General features: G+C 34.8%; 2 non-coding genes and 1 pseudogene across 2 annotated transcripts; 1 reads left to right on the top strand and 2 right to left on the bottom strand.

The window, feature by feature from the left end:
• Nucleotides 1-3,981: 3,981 nt before the first annotated feature.
• Nucleotides 3,982-5,678, bottom strand: LOC133303775 (ribulose bisphosphate carboxylase large chain-like; annotated as a pseudogene).
• Nucleotides 5,679-6,493: 815 nt separating this feature from the next.
• TRNAT-UGU (transfer RNA threonine (anticodon UGU)) lies at nt 6,494-6,566 on the top strand. Its single transcript has one exon. It is a non-coding gene; the product is annotated as a tRNA-Thr (tRNA).
• Nucleotides 6,567-7,530: 964 nt separating this feature from the next.
• Nucleotides 7,531-7,618, bottom strand: TRNAS-GGA (transfer RNA serine (anticodon GGA)). Its single transcript has one exon. It is a non-coding gene; the product is annotated as a tRNA-Ser (tRNA).
• Nucleotides 7,619-15,522: the final 7,904 nt, after the last annotated feature.

Below are 15,522 nucleotides of genomic sequence, written 5' to 3' on the forward strand. Positions count from 1 at the left end.
GCTCAATGGCTCACTTCGATGCATATCAATAACATAATACAACATTTAAAACAAGATAAAGCAAGGGATTTAGTGAAGTAGGGAAGCATAGGAAAAAAAAATACGATGAAGCTGGAATGGTCAATGCCAATACCACACAACATCCGGTCTATTGGCCTCGGTACATAGCCTACAGGTTCCAATCCAAGGAAGTGTTCCCAGAACATCAACCAGGGCACCCTCCATCCATATCCACCCGAGACTTCCTAGTGTGCTCCTCTACGGATGACACACCACGACCCCAGGTCAACTGGAACTCCCTCATGGAGACCTATCCAGTAGAAGTCTGTAACGCCCGAAGGAAACTGTCTACTGGCCAGACTCGGTACATCCTATGTACCACTAAACACACAACAATGCATGAACATGTTATACTACATTATCCACATACACCTCCAACCACTACCCTCAACGAGAATGGTGGAGCACACACGGGGATCAAACCCTAGTACCAAGGGATTACCTGAATAATCTCCTCCTTACAGCTCCAATTCAATACGTTCTCGAGCTTGGTACAAATAGAAATGCCTACACATAGGACATTCCCAATTCAATTTCCATTCACCAATGCATATACATGATTATAAAGGAATTCATGCATCAAGTCATACTCACTTACCAAAATCCCTTTGGTCAAGGACCAAAGGCAACCCACCAAGCTCAAAGCTCCACGTTCACTTCCGTGGGAGGCAACCTACAACGACCACACAAGGATCATCAACACATGGTGAAATTTATCAAAATTACAAGCACCAAAATCTAACCCTCCCCACATGCTAGGTTCGGCCATATTAGGCCAATTTTACAAAATATTTTTCTTAATTTTGTTTTAATTTCTCTTTAGCATTCCAAGGCTACCACAACATCATTTCAAGTCCCATTTTCCATTCTACACCATCATAACACCATTTTACCAATTATTCCATTCTAGGTTCAAATACCCATCGCCCACACTCCAAGCATTTTTCCTTTAATTTTTCCATGCATTAACTCATCACACAACACCCCTAAATACCATTTAACAACACAACACATCAATTGCATAATTTTTGCATCATCCAAACCCTATAGCCCTGTCTTGGTCGAATGCTTCATGTCCCATTACCAAGGGGTATTCATTTTAATTTCACACTTCCATGCATCATAAAATCCTATATTTAACTCATACAATTACCCCACAACTCAATTATACAATCCTACAACCAATCAAATTCACAAAGTCATGGAACCATACTCAAAATTTACTAAGTTATAACTCAATTTTCTTCAATACTTTTTATGACATCAAACACTCTAAAACATCATTCAAAGCCACTTTTGTCTAATACACAATTTTAATTTGAGCTCTCTAACTACATCAATCAAACAACCCCTCTTAGGTCACAATAATCAAATAAATTTCAAAACCATAAATGGGTGAGAATGCTTACCACCAATCAACTCCTAGGCAACCCAAGAGTGAATTTCAACCTTTGAACGGTCCAAAACCGCCACCAACCACCACAAAAAATAGCCAAAAACGCCACCAAAGAAGGGAGATGATCTCCACAACCACTCAATTTCGTGGCTCATTTAAGGAAGGGAAGTTGTTCACAAGCTAATTTGGAGCAACTTTCATGTTCAACACTTTTGGATTTGAGTAGGATTTGATGGTGTTTTGGTTGATTAAAGTTTCAAACTCATTTTTCACATCCATGGAGGAAGGCCGCAGGTGGAGAGGAAGGGAGGAGAGAGAAGGTACTGAAATTTTGTGTCATGCCATGTGGATTAAGTCCACTTAAGTGAGGTGGGCCCCACCGCCACCTCACGTGATTTCAAACTAATTCAAATCTCCCGCTTATTACGCTAAATATCCGTAATTTCATAAACTATTTAGAAACTCTAATTTTTAACCTTAACCATTGTCCTTTAATTTCCCTTGCTCAGATGAATCAGGAGTTTTCCAGTTGTTCGAAGAAATTACAGTTTTAAGTTGTTATGCGCGCTGTGGGCACGCTTGCCCAAACACACTAATTTCCATCAATTTTCGCCAGAAATCATATTTCCCAGTCCTATGTACAATTTATAACTTATATCCAAACCTAGAGCTCAAAATTCAATCGGCACGCTTTACGGTGCAACTGTACCGCGATATTTTTACCCGGTAAAAATACTATTCATCGAATTTTCATAAACTTGCCTAACCACTCGATTTTTCGTTCTGAATCCAATTCTAGGGTTGGTTTTCCCATTTGAGACCTCCTACTCAATTTTACCTTCCTAGGGTTACATGTTTGGCTAATTACTATTTTATCCTTCCTTTGCATTTTGGCCTTAATTTCAAGATTTTCATTAATCCTACCTTTTAATCCATATTTAATATATAATTACATGTTTTAGAATAGCGAGGTGTTATATGTTACACAACATGCTCCAAGCATGTCACATAATCATGGCAATAGTGCATGAACATACATTTCATACACGTCAAGAGCACACAGTTCAACCACTACCTTCCACTAGGTGTGGTGGAACACGCGAGGGATAAAGCCCACATCCCAAGAGTTTAGCTCAACTCCGAAGACAATGCTCCTTAACTTAAACTCCAAGCTTATTCCGCCTCTATCGAGTCTGTGAGAGGGAATCTAAAACGATCAAACAACAATGATCATCAATACAATTTCAAAGCAATCAATTCACTTTCAAAATACTAATACCCAAACCTATCACTTAGGCCAAAGGTCTATTTTACATTTATTTTTCCTTAAACTTCCTTATAGGTCGAATTCCCACACACACACATACATTCAATATTCTTCCTTCCAATTCCTCTACACCACACCAACCCACCATCCATTTAAACATCATTCACCATCATACAACATTAATTATACCATTTTTACACCGTCAAACCATACATGACCTCAATAGGTCGAATTGCTCATGCCCAACAATCTAGGGATATTCAATCCAATCTCACATTTTCACGCATCTTACACCCTATAATCAACTCATATAATTACTCCACAACTCAATTACACATTTACACAACATATCATTTTCACAAAATCTTGGATTTTCCACTTCAAATTTTCCTAAGTTAACCACCAATTTCACCAATAATTTTTATGGTTTCTATCACATTAAAACATCATTCTAAGCCACTTTTATCTAATACACTTTTTTAATTTGAGCTCTCTAACTATATCAATCCATATACACATGCTCTAGGTCATCAATTTCAAATCTTTCAAAATAAACATCCATAAGTAGAGCTACTCACCAAGGATCAAGGCCAAGGGCTCCTCCACACAATGCCCAAGCAATGGCTTGAGCAACAACTCCAAGAACACTTATTTTTCTCCAAAATTACGTGGAAAAGGGTGAGGATTTTCTCCCAAAATATTGAGTTTCAAGAGTGGAGAGTGGTATGGTTGGGTTAAGAATGTCATTTACTTAAACTTTGATGTGCAACACTTTGTCTTTTGGAGAGGATTTAATGTTGATTTGGTTGAATGAAGGTTTCAAACCAAAACCCCCAACAATGGTGAAGCTCCACGTGTTGGAGAGGAAGAGAGGAGAGAGAAAGTCAGGTTTTTGTGTCACTTTTTGGCTTTCCACCCACTTAAGTCACTTAAGTGGGTCCCACACGTCATTTAACTTTCTTAAATCTTCCAATTTAACCTACAAATTCATAACCTACATATTTTTCTCGTTTACGTCATATTTTTACTTTCTAAAATACTTATCATATTTTCGCGCTTATCGGTATAATTATACCATTTTGAATCCATTTTCGAACTTCACTAATTCTACCCTTTAAACCACATTTTCGGCATTATTTTTACCATTTGAGACAAGTTAAGAGAGAGAGGGTTTACAGTGTGTGCACAGTGCATAGAACGTGATTAAATCGATCCATTTATTCACGATCGGATTATATTTATTTGATACAATGTTGTCAATATTTGAAAAAAGAATAAGATGGAGAAAACATAATGAATTCAAATTAGAAAATTTGATATATTATTAAATGATATTAGTAAATATTCTTCATTTATGAATTCTCTATATTATCTATATCTTATGTTATAATTATATATGTCATAATTCGAATTTTAAATAGAAATTCTATTCTAAACTCAAAATTTATAGAAATATTAAAAAGAGATGAATGAAATAGAAAAAAAAAAATTTGAGTCGCCCCCCTCTTGTGCGAAATTCACATCAAAAAAAGAAATAGATGTTCTCCCTTATGAGTCGGTAGAACCTTTTTCAGAATTTCATAAAATAAAGTATCTTCGACTTAACTTTATAAGTTTTTTCTATTCAAATCCAAGAAGAAAGGAAAAAAAGATAAAAGAAGTAATCTACTATTATAATATAGAATATACAGGATGGGTAACAAAAGGTAGTATTTAGTTCAATCCACGATCCGAAACGAAACTATGGTACGGTATAGAAAACAAAAGACACCAATCATAAAGATAGATAGTATTCATTATGGATACGGACTAAGAATAGAAACGTTTCATTTTTTTGTCTTATATTTTTTATTTAAGACACGATATATCTAGATATATAGATTATCTATTCTATTTTAGCTATTCATAAAAAAATGAAATTCAAAATAAAAAAAAACACACAAGAAATGTAAATAGATATATATATATAAATAAATTAATAATACATTAATATATTTATAAGTATCTTTGTATTCGGCTCAATCCTTTTAGTAAAAGATTGGGCCGAGTTTAATTGCAATTAATTATATAGAACGAACCGTAATTATTGGATTACTAATTACTGGATTACAAAGTATCCATTGCTGGGAATTCGAATTTGATCTCCTTCCATACTTCACAAGCAGCAGCTAATTCAGGACTCCATTTGGCAGCTTCACGTATAATCTCATTACCCTCACGAGCAAGATCACGCCCCTCATTCCGAGCTTGTACACACGCTTCGAGAGCTACTCGATTAGCTACGGCACCTGGTGCATTTCCCCAAGGGATCACGTAGTAAATCAACAAAACCTAAAGTGATCTCCCTTTCCCCCTCAAGTTTACCTACTACGGTACCGGCGTGAATATGATCTCCGCCAGACAAACGTAACGCTTTAGCTAGTACACGAAAGTGCATACCATGATTCTTCTGTCTATCGATAACTGCATGCATTGCACGATGGATATGAAGAAGTAGACCATTATCCCGACAATAATGAGCCAAGCTAGTATTTGCGGTGAATCCACCCGTTAAGTAGTCATGCATTACAATAGGAACGCCCAATTCTCTCGCAAATACAGCTCTTTTATTCTTAGCGGATAATCCCAATTTAGGTTTAATAGTACATCCCAATAGGGGACGGCCATACTTGTTCAATTTATCTCTTTCAACTTGGATACCGTGAGGCGGACCTTGGAACGTTTTAATATAAGAATTAGGTATTCGCAAATCCTCCAGACGTAAAGCGCGCAGGGCCTTGAAGCCAAATACATTACCTACAATGGAAGTGTTCCGGTCGATGGAGCAACTCTTGGACGAATTTTAAATGTACTTGGAGAGCCTATTGATAATTTAGGTCCTGTAGATACTCGCACAACATCTCATATTCATAGATCAGCTCCCGCCTTTATAAAGTTAGATACAAAATTATCCATTTTTGAAACAGGAATTAAAGTAGTAGATCTTTTAGCTCCTTATCGTCGTGGAGGAAAAATAGGACTTTTCAGTGGAGCTGGGGTGGGTAAAGCAGTACTCATTATGGAATTAATCAATAACATTGCCAAAGCTCATGAAGGTGTATTTGTATTTGGTGGGGTTGGTGAGCGGACTCGTGAGGGAAATGATCTTTATATGGAAATGAAAGAATCTGGGTGTAATTAATGAAAAAAATATTGCGGAATCCAAAGTAGCTCTAGTATATGGTCAAATGAATGAACCACTGGAGCTCGTATGAGAGTTGGTTTAACTGCCCTAACTATGGCAAAATATTTTTGCGATGTCAATGAAGAATGTTCTTTTTTTTTTTTAGAAATCAAAAAGAACATATCCTATTTTATAGTTTCTATATATAGAATATAACACTATAAAATAACAAACATATACTATTACATATAGAATATATATAAAATAGATATATAATAGATATATAGAATTCAATATATTTTGAATATATATTATTCAACTGAAAAAAAATCTTACTATTTAATTAAGATGAAGATCTTGTTTTCTTTAGAAACATAATATATCCTATAAAAAACTATTAATTGTTATCTTCTTTATGTTATGTACTAGAATATCAAATAGATAATAAATATAGGATATTCTATATTTGATTTGTTTTTTTATTCGTATTAATTTAATTTAATTACGACATAGTAATTAGGTTATGAATAGGTAATACTAAACAGTTAATAACGAAGATCCCAGTAGTTTATTAAACTCGTCCGCATATGCAATCTTTTTTATGTGAGCCCGCTTAGCTCAGAGGTTAGAGCATCGCATTTGTAATACGATGGTCATCGGTTCGATTCCGATAGCCGGCTTTTCCCTATTTGTTTTTTTTTTACCTAATTGATAATGTGCCTTTTCTTTATTTAAGAAATTGGGGGAATTCGATCTTTTTCAGGTTCGTATATTGATTTAATTCATCTAATTCTTTTTTATTTGTTATTTAGTTTAGTTTTAATTTATAATATTTTCGTTTTTAAAGGAGTCTTTATGTCACGTTACAGAGGACCTCGTTTCAAAAAAATACGTCGTCTGGGGGCTCTACCAGGACTAACTAGTAAAAGACCTACAGTGGGAAGCGAACTTAGAAACCAATCGCGCTCCGGTAAAAAATCTCAATATCGTATTCGTTTAGAAGAAAAACAAAAATTACGTTTTCATTATGGTCTTACAGAACGACAATTGCTTAAATACGTTCGTATAGCCGGAAAAGCTAAAGGGTCAACCGGTAGGGTTTTACTACAATTACTTGAAATGCGCTTGGATAACATACTTTTTCGATTGGGTATGGCTTCGACTATTCCCCAAGCCCGTCAATTAGTTAACCACGGACATGTTTAGTCAATGGTCGTATAGTAGATATACCAAGTTATCGTTGCAAACCTCGAGATATTATTACATCAAGGGATGAACAAAAATCTAGAACTCTGATTCAAAATTATCTCGATTCAACCCCCCGTGCGGAATTGCCAAATCATTTGACTCTTCACCCATTCCAATATAAGGGATTAGTCAATCAAATAATAGATGGTAAATGGGTTGGTTTGCAAATAAATGAATTGTTAGTTGTAGAATATTATTCTCGTCAGACTTAAACCTAACTAAAAGAATAGGGTTTTGATACGAGAACTTTATACCATTCCTATATCATAGACATGGATATAGGAATATTTTCGTTCCTTGCCTACCCTTTCTTCCACATGAAAGAAAGTTTGAATAGCAGTATCCGTTGTTACTTGAAACATTGGGTCAGTAACATCGATGAATTTGATAAAGGTGCGGAAAGAGAGGGATTCGAACCCTCGGTAAACAAAAAGCCTACATAGCAGTTCCAATGCTACGCCTTGAGCCACTCGGCCATCTCTCCCACATAATGATTATGCTGCATAAACCGAGTGAATAATGAGTCATTCATATTCCCGGGTAGGCGCATACAATCAATTCCAACTAAAAAAGAAAAAAGTTTTTCCTTTTTATCAAATTATAAAAGAACCCCCTCTTCGGGGCCTTAAAATAAACAAATTTGATTAATGAGTGTGTTTTTACGTTATTTCGTACTGTATTGTACAATTCCTTTGTTTGTGGGATTATTTTCTCACGCGAGAAATAATTAAAAAATTCATAGAATAGATTGCTACCCATGCCTAAATCTCAGATAAATGGAAATTTTATTGATAAGACCTTTTCCATTGTAGCCAATATCTTATTACAAATAATTCCGACAACCTCGGGAGAAAAAGAGGCGTTCACTTATTATAGAGATGGTGCGATTTGATTCTTTTTTTGTTTTACCAACCTCAGTCGTAGGAGAAAGAAACATTCTCCGGATAGGAAGAAAAAAATTGAAAAAAAAACCTACGTTTGCTGAGGGTGACATTTGTAAATAAAACGATGAATTCCCTCTGTCGCGTATCCCCGATTAATGCAGCCTGATATGCTTCAATTTTAAGTTTATAGTATTAAGCGAAAGGTTATACCTATACCTATGGAGTTAGCCCAACCCTACTCCATTAGTACCAATAGGCAGCACGGAGGAAGAAGCACTACGTTTAGGAATCAACAACACGAAAACTTTGTAAAAAAAATCTCTCTCCTTTTTCTTATGAGATCGGAACTACCAAGAATGGTTAGGGCAACAAACATCCATCTCGTTCGTATTTTGGATATCCATATAACCATCGAAGACTGTTGAAGTGACTAATTCCGGGAAATTGAGCGGCGTTGGGGACAAAGAAATTGTTGGAGTTGCCTTTTTTTTTTTATCCAGTACCAACATACTTGATATTCAGAAAAAAGATCTTTTACAGGAAGGTTGGCTAGAGATTTCTTGTAAAAAAAAAACTAGCCCCACTCAGTTGATAAAGAGAATACTTCAATCTTTTTTGATTCTATGTAGTATTTTTATCATTATACACATTTATACACATAAAGGAAGGAGGAGCCGTATGAGGTGAAAATCTCATGTACGGTTCTGGAACGGCGATTCTATGAACCGAATAACGACCGTAACGGATGTCGGCTCAATCGGAAGGAAATTATGCAGAAGCTTTACAGAATTATTATGAGGCTATGCGACTGGAAATTGATCCTTATGATCGAAGTTATATACTTTATAACATAGGCCTTATCCACACAAGTAACGGAGAACATACGAAAGCTTTGGAATATTATTTTCGGGCACTCGAACGAAACCCATTCTTACCCCAAGCTTTTAATAATATGGCCGTGATCTGTCATTACGTGCGATTATCTCCACTATAGAAAGAAAAAAGAAAAGAACGAACACATTTACGAATACTAATAAATACTAAAAAAAAAATAGGCTTTCTACATATATATCGTCCAAAGCAACGATTTTTATCAGCTGTAGCAAAGAAAGAAACTTCATAGAGGTCGAAATATGAGGAACTAGATACGCCTAGATACTTTTTTCTATGGATAAAACAAGATCGAATTGATAGAGGAAGCACCGTAAAGATGAATTAGCGGAGTTGGGGGCCGATACAATAAGAACTGCTTACTTACACGATGATAGAAAAGTTAGGAATCCACTTATGTAATAAAGTCGATCCCCTCCGGTTTTGAGCAGCGGTGTAGTATCAGATCCCAAAGATAGTATTAATTAGACCTTTTGAAATGCTTTTTATGCGAATGCGCCAAAAGAAAACAAAAAGACTTTGCTCATTTTCCATTGTCATTGTCAGCTTTTGTCGAGACTGGTCACGCCTTTTTTAGGCGTGTTCCATGTATGGATCATGCCTTTTTTGAGCAAGATTGGTCACATCTATTTTGGGTGTGACTAAGTGTAATAGATCCGTAAATTGGTTCCAAACTATTATATATTCATAATTAGTTATTAAAATAGAAATATTTTAATTTTTTTTGCCCATAATTGAACCCTAAAATTCCCAAATTTGTGTAAAAGGAAAGAGAAATAGACAAAAAGAAATTGGGGAGGAAATAGATTACTGTTTTGAAATTCTTCAAGAAATGGGGGAAGAACTATCACTCTTGAGTTCCTTTGAAAGCAGTGATAATCGGAGAACTCAATTTCAGTTTAAGATTACAAAATACAAGATTATTTCTGTGACACGATACTTTTTTATCATCAACCACAAAGAAAGTATGAAACTAAGCAAATTGACGAGAATTGATGTTTAGAGAGAGCGACCTTAGAGTAGGGCAAGAGGCAGTAGCAGAGCAGTTGACAGGAAGAAGAAACCTAAATCGAAAGTTATAATTTTATTAATTTTTTTTAATTGTATTAAATATATTTTGATTTTTTTTGGATACAAGTGGTAATTGAACATATAACCTAATACAACCTACTCAAGTCCCTCACCAAATATATTTTAATTCTTAGATAGGGCCAAATTACAATTTTAGCTCAGGCCAAATTATAATTAATTATATAATTATATATAATAAGCAAAATTTATTAAAATTTAGCCCAGGCCCGGGCACCCCTTAGCTTCTATGTGGCTCCGCCACTACCTGTGACATAAGAAAATATTTCTTTATGTATATATAAGAATATAGTTTCTCATGTTACATGAGTAGAGATGGAAAAATAGGCTCAGCCCGCGAAACGGGGCTGGACAAGCTGAGTTTTTGAAGCCCACCTACCCGCCTTAAATTTTTATTTTATTTTTTTAGTGTAAAATGTCATCGGCCTAGCGGGAAGCCTGCCCTGCCTAGTTTGGATGTGGGGGGACAAGGCGAGGTGACCTGTTTTTTGGCGGGCTTATGGCGGGGCAAGCCGCCTGCTTTGCCACCACTATGCATGAGACAAATGTCTCATGAAAGCACATAAAAAGTGGGTTAGATCCACTAAGAAGGAGAGAAAGAAAACAAGTGGATCTCATTCATTTTTTTGTGTGTGCATGAGCCAAAATTGTAACATGCAACATGAGATGCTATATCCCCATATATATATATATATATATATATATATATATATATATATATATATAGGGGCAGGATATTCTTACACCAGTGTAAGAGTTAAAAGTCTTACACTCAATCTTGAGCATTGATTCACTTATATCCAATGGTTCACATTACTAAAAAATTAGAGCTCTTAGATATAAGTGAGATCAATGGTCAAGATTGAGAGTGTAACTTACACTAGTGTAAAATGATCCTGACCCATATATATATATACAGATTAATATCTCTTATGTTATATGAGATAATTTTATGTCATATATACATAAAAGTGTATGAGACTCATGTTTTCTTTCTTTCCCTTCTCTTCACATGAGTCTCACACTTTTTTTATGTATTTATAGGAAATAATTGTGTCTTCTACAATATTAAAATATATCTATATATATATAGGGTAATACTTTTCTCATTTTATATGACATAAGGATTACTTCCTACAAAGAGAATAAATGAGGAGAGAGAAAAGAGAATAAAGTGAGAGAAAAAGTTTACAATGGGACCCACATCTGAGCGTGTGTGTAGGAATGTTTTAGTCTCTAATGTAAAAGGAGAGACATTAATCCCACACACACACACACACACACATATATATATGGGTTCGCTTTTTCTGCAGTTACTGTAGATGAGTTGTCTGCAGTAAGCCCAATACAATTTGACTGAAGTTTTAAAGATGCCCCGTATGGTCTCTTAATAGTGATCGTGGAGTGTCGAGGACATTGACCACACTGTCCCCTTTTTTAATATAATATACTTGAATGTCACGTAGTCGAATTTTTTCTAAACTGTCACAGCATCATAGTCGCTGAGGTAGTCAGCTACTATGGACAGGACACGTGTCACTTCCTAAGCGGCTGGACATGCAACCCAAAGTAGCTGAGGTAGTCAGCTACTTTGGTTTCCAGCCACTAGGGAAGTGACACGTGTCCCGTCCATAGTAGCTGACTACCTCAGCAACTATGGTGTCGTGGCAGTTTGAAAATTTTTATTGACTCTGTGGCATTTAAGTATATTATATTAAAAAAAGGGACAGTACGGTCAATGTCCCAGAATGTCTTGGTTGACATTCGAGACCTTGAATTTCCTATGAGAGTTTTTCTGGCTATAAACTTAGTTATTCTGATAAATTAACTAGCATGGCATCTACGGAATCAGATGTCGGTTTTAAGGTCCAGTATTATTTTGATATAAATATGTAAATAGAGTAGTAAATAAGTTACATGGTAGTTAATTTGCTATGTAAGCAATTTTTTGTCAATTTGAGTAGACATTTTGTACAAAGTAATATAAATTTAATTATTATGTTACCACCGGTTTTTTGTTTTATAATTCAACATAAAGATTTTGGTACAAAATATACCCAAACTAAATTATATGTAACATTCCTAAACTAATTAAGGATGTCACATAAAGGATAGAACAACTTGCGAAATAATATTTTTATCCTTAATCCTAAGGTTTAACGTGTTTGAAATAAAGGCAATGTAAGAATAACTAATTTATAATTCTCATATCATTCAAGTGAATTATTTATCAGCTAAGCATTCAATTCTTCTCATGGCTAGATTCAATCTCCCGGTCAAATTAGTGCTTGTTGTTGCACCAGGGGCCGTTGTGCCTAGCGCTAAGGTGTGTGTATTTTGTATCCATTGAGCAAAGATAGGCTTAACATACTTTTTTTTACAATCAAGATTTTATAATATTGGATTTTAAAAGATTTTAATAGAATTTATAAGATTTGAAAGGACAATATGGATTTATAAGATTTTAAAAAATTATATGAATTTTTAACAAACATTCAAAATTACAAGACTTAATAAAAATAATAATAAAGAAATGCAATAATATTAATAAAAAAATGAAACCTAATATAATTTTTTCAATCAATAATTTGATGTAACTTGATATCATACAAAGCCTCTCCGCATATCTATACTAGCCCTCCACGCATTAGCATCTTCTCGTTTCTGCTCTTGGGTTTGACCAATTAGTTGAAAATTATCTTCTTCATTTGGTATCAGAGCTATGCATATATGATTGTAAGGCCCACAATTTTTTTATTTATTAAAAATTCAAAATTTGCATATAGAACCTAAAGTTTATGATAAAATTTCGTTTGGAATTTTTTGTTATTGATCTTGGAAACATTGAGATTTTTGTTCTACGTAATAAGAGTTTTCTAACCATATATCATATGCATGTTTTCATTGAGTATTCTAAGAAAATTTTGAATCTGAATTTATGGGTTTTATTACATTAAAGTTTAAAAAAATTTCTCAAATTATTTTTAATCGATACATTGAAACTTTAAATTGCTTTGGGGTTTTTGAAAGACAAATTTTTAGTGATCTATTGACACAAAAATTGTTTGAAATCATTTCTTATAACAAAGGAATTTCGTTCATGAGTATATTGTTACGAAACATATGGTTCATATTATAAAAGTTTTAATCTTTCTTTAAATCAATGTTGTTTCATTAACGTAAAACGAAAATTGATTTATGAGGTTTTTGTACCCCTGTTATTTTTCCACTGTTTTATGTTGTTTTTAATACCAAAATTACACATTTTTGGGTCAAGAAAAATCGCAACCCATAACTTGAAAAATTATTTTTTAAACTTCAAAAAGCTCTAATAAAATCGCTCAAAAAACTACTATTTTTGAGATAGATTAGTTGGGCTGTTGTTTTGTGATAAAAATCGTTCTAAAATCTATTGTTTTTAGCTTTGACGAAGCTTCCATGGTGGAATCCGGTTTTGAGCGAGTCGACCCGCCAAAAGAAGAAGCATTGCAATAGAGAAATCACAAGAAATCCTAGAGGTTATGGTGAGATTGTGAGAGAATCATCTTATTTATACTTCTTGCTAAAAAGTCTCACGAAATTCATATCAATAGAAAATTCACTAAAATCGTCATATTTTTGAATACCACAAGATTATTTTTCTTTGTTTAAAATCCTAATTGAATACTACCAAGTTTGGACATGCTCTAAAATAATCTTTTAAAATTCTAATTAAATACCATGTGGCTTTTTTTTCAACCCTTTAAAATTCTAATTGAATATCAATGTAATTTTTTGTCCAAAAACAATTCATTAAAATTCTTTAAAATCTCAATCCAATACACCCCCTAAAACTTTTGAACAAGAAAAGAGGAAATTTCAACATTAAAAACCAACCCACATAATGATTCGAAAACTTCATTTTATTTTACCCCTTTCCATTCCATCATATACAATTCCATTTTGCCTACAGTAAAACATTCCACCATATACCCAACCACTAGGCTAACTTCCTTCGGTAAGCCCTTTCGTTATACAAGCTGTTATTCATCGATGAAGTTGAAGTGCCGAGTCAATGAATTATTGGTCTAACCAATAGATTACTAGTTGAACCGGTAAAATTAAATTTATATAAAAATATATAATGGATATATAAATAAAAATAATATGACAAGTAAAATGATATGGTTTAGTGATTAGCAATACATTATCTCCCTTTAAGTATTAGGTTTGAGTTCCAGCAATATAATTGCGGGGGAATATTTTGCCACAATTCACTTATTTGAATAACCCAACTTTAACCCTAAAAGTAATGTTATAAAAATTGGACCGACCTGATCGGGTCGACTCTAAAACTGATGAAACGGACATATAACCGCTTCGCTTTTTATATTGGATAGGCTATGTGATGGAACCGGTGCGACCCGGCTGATTTTTGTAAAAATCGGTGACCCGGTCAGTTCATTAAAAAAAAAACTAATTTGTTCTCATCAATTGATGTCTTTCTTCTTTTCACTCTCACACACAAATGGTTTTTCTTTTTTTTTGAAATATTTGAGTGATCTATTGCTTATTGAGTTACATAGTTATGTACCTACTGTTGGGAAAACTCGGTTCCCTCAAGCTCGGCTCAGGGGCCTTTGTGCGGAAGTCAATCAACAAGATCCTGATCTCGGATCTCGGCAATACCTTAGCCTGAACTTCACCAGGTCAGGCAGCACAGCGGAAAAATCAAAACGTAAACACAGGAGAGAGAGAAGAAGAACACAACCAGATTTAACGTGGGAAAACCTTCTCCAATGAAGAAGTAAAAACCCACGGGACCTAGTCCAGATCAAAAATCCACTATGAAAATAATGGTTACAAATAATCAAATACACCAATGTGGTGGTTAACTCAACCTCTCCAACAATGGTGATAATCAAACTACCCTAGAGATGTTTCACTCAAACTCTCTCTAGAGATCTCTCAAATGCAAAGCATAAAGTTTTTGCTCAAACAATCAAATAATTCTCTCAAATTTGTTCTCTCAAATCTGACCTAGCCTCCACCCACAAGTAATGAGTATATATAGAGGAGGTGGAAATTAGGGTTAGGGTTTTTAGGAAACCCCTCAAATGGGCTTGGGCTTAACATTGAAGGAGGAAGCCCAACAAATCTCCCCCTCCGACTTCAATGCGTCGGCTTCAGCATCAACCCGGCTCCTTCACAGCAGTCTTCAAATTTTCTTGCTAGAATCGGCTTCGTCATCATGTCAGACCAATTTTGATCAATGTGCACCTTGACAAGTTCGAGCTCACCACCTTCCACCACATCCCGGATCCAGTGATACCTCACATCAATATGTTTAGTGCGGGAGTGATAGGTTGAATTCTTCGCAAGATGGATTGCGCTTTGATTGTCATAACCCAGCTCGTACTTGTCTTGATCATGGCCGAGTTCCATGAGGAACTTCTTCATCCACAGCATCTCTTTGCTTGCCTCAGTAGCGGCAATGTACTCAGCCTCAGTTGTCGATAGTGCAACACATTTCTGAAGTCTTGAT

Source organism: Gastrolobium bilobum, unplaced genomic scaffold (assembly GCF_033153095.1).
Source record: "Gastrolobium bilobum isolate Gb01-03AN ecotype WA unplaced genomic scaffold, APGP_CSIRO_Gbil_v1 utg8466, whole genome shotgun sequence".
Classification (NCBI taxonomy): Eukaryota; Viridiplantae; Streptophyta; class Magnoliopsida; order Fabales; family Fabaceae; genus Gastrolobium; species Gastrolobium bilobum.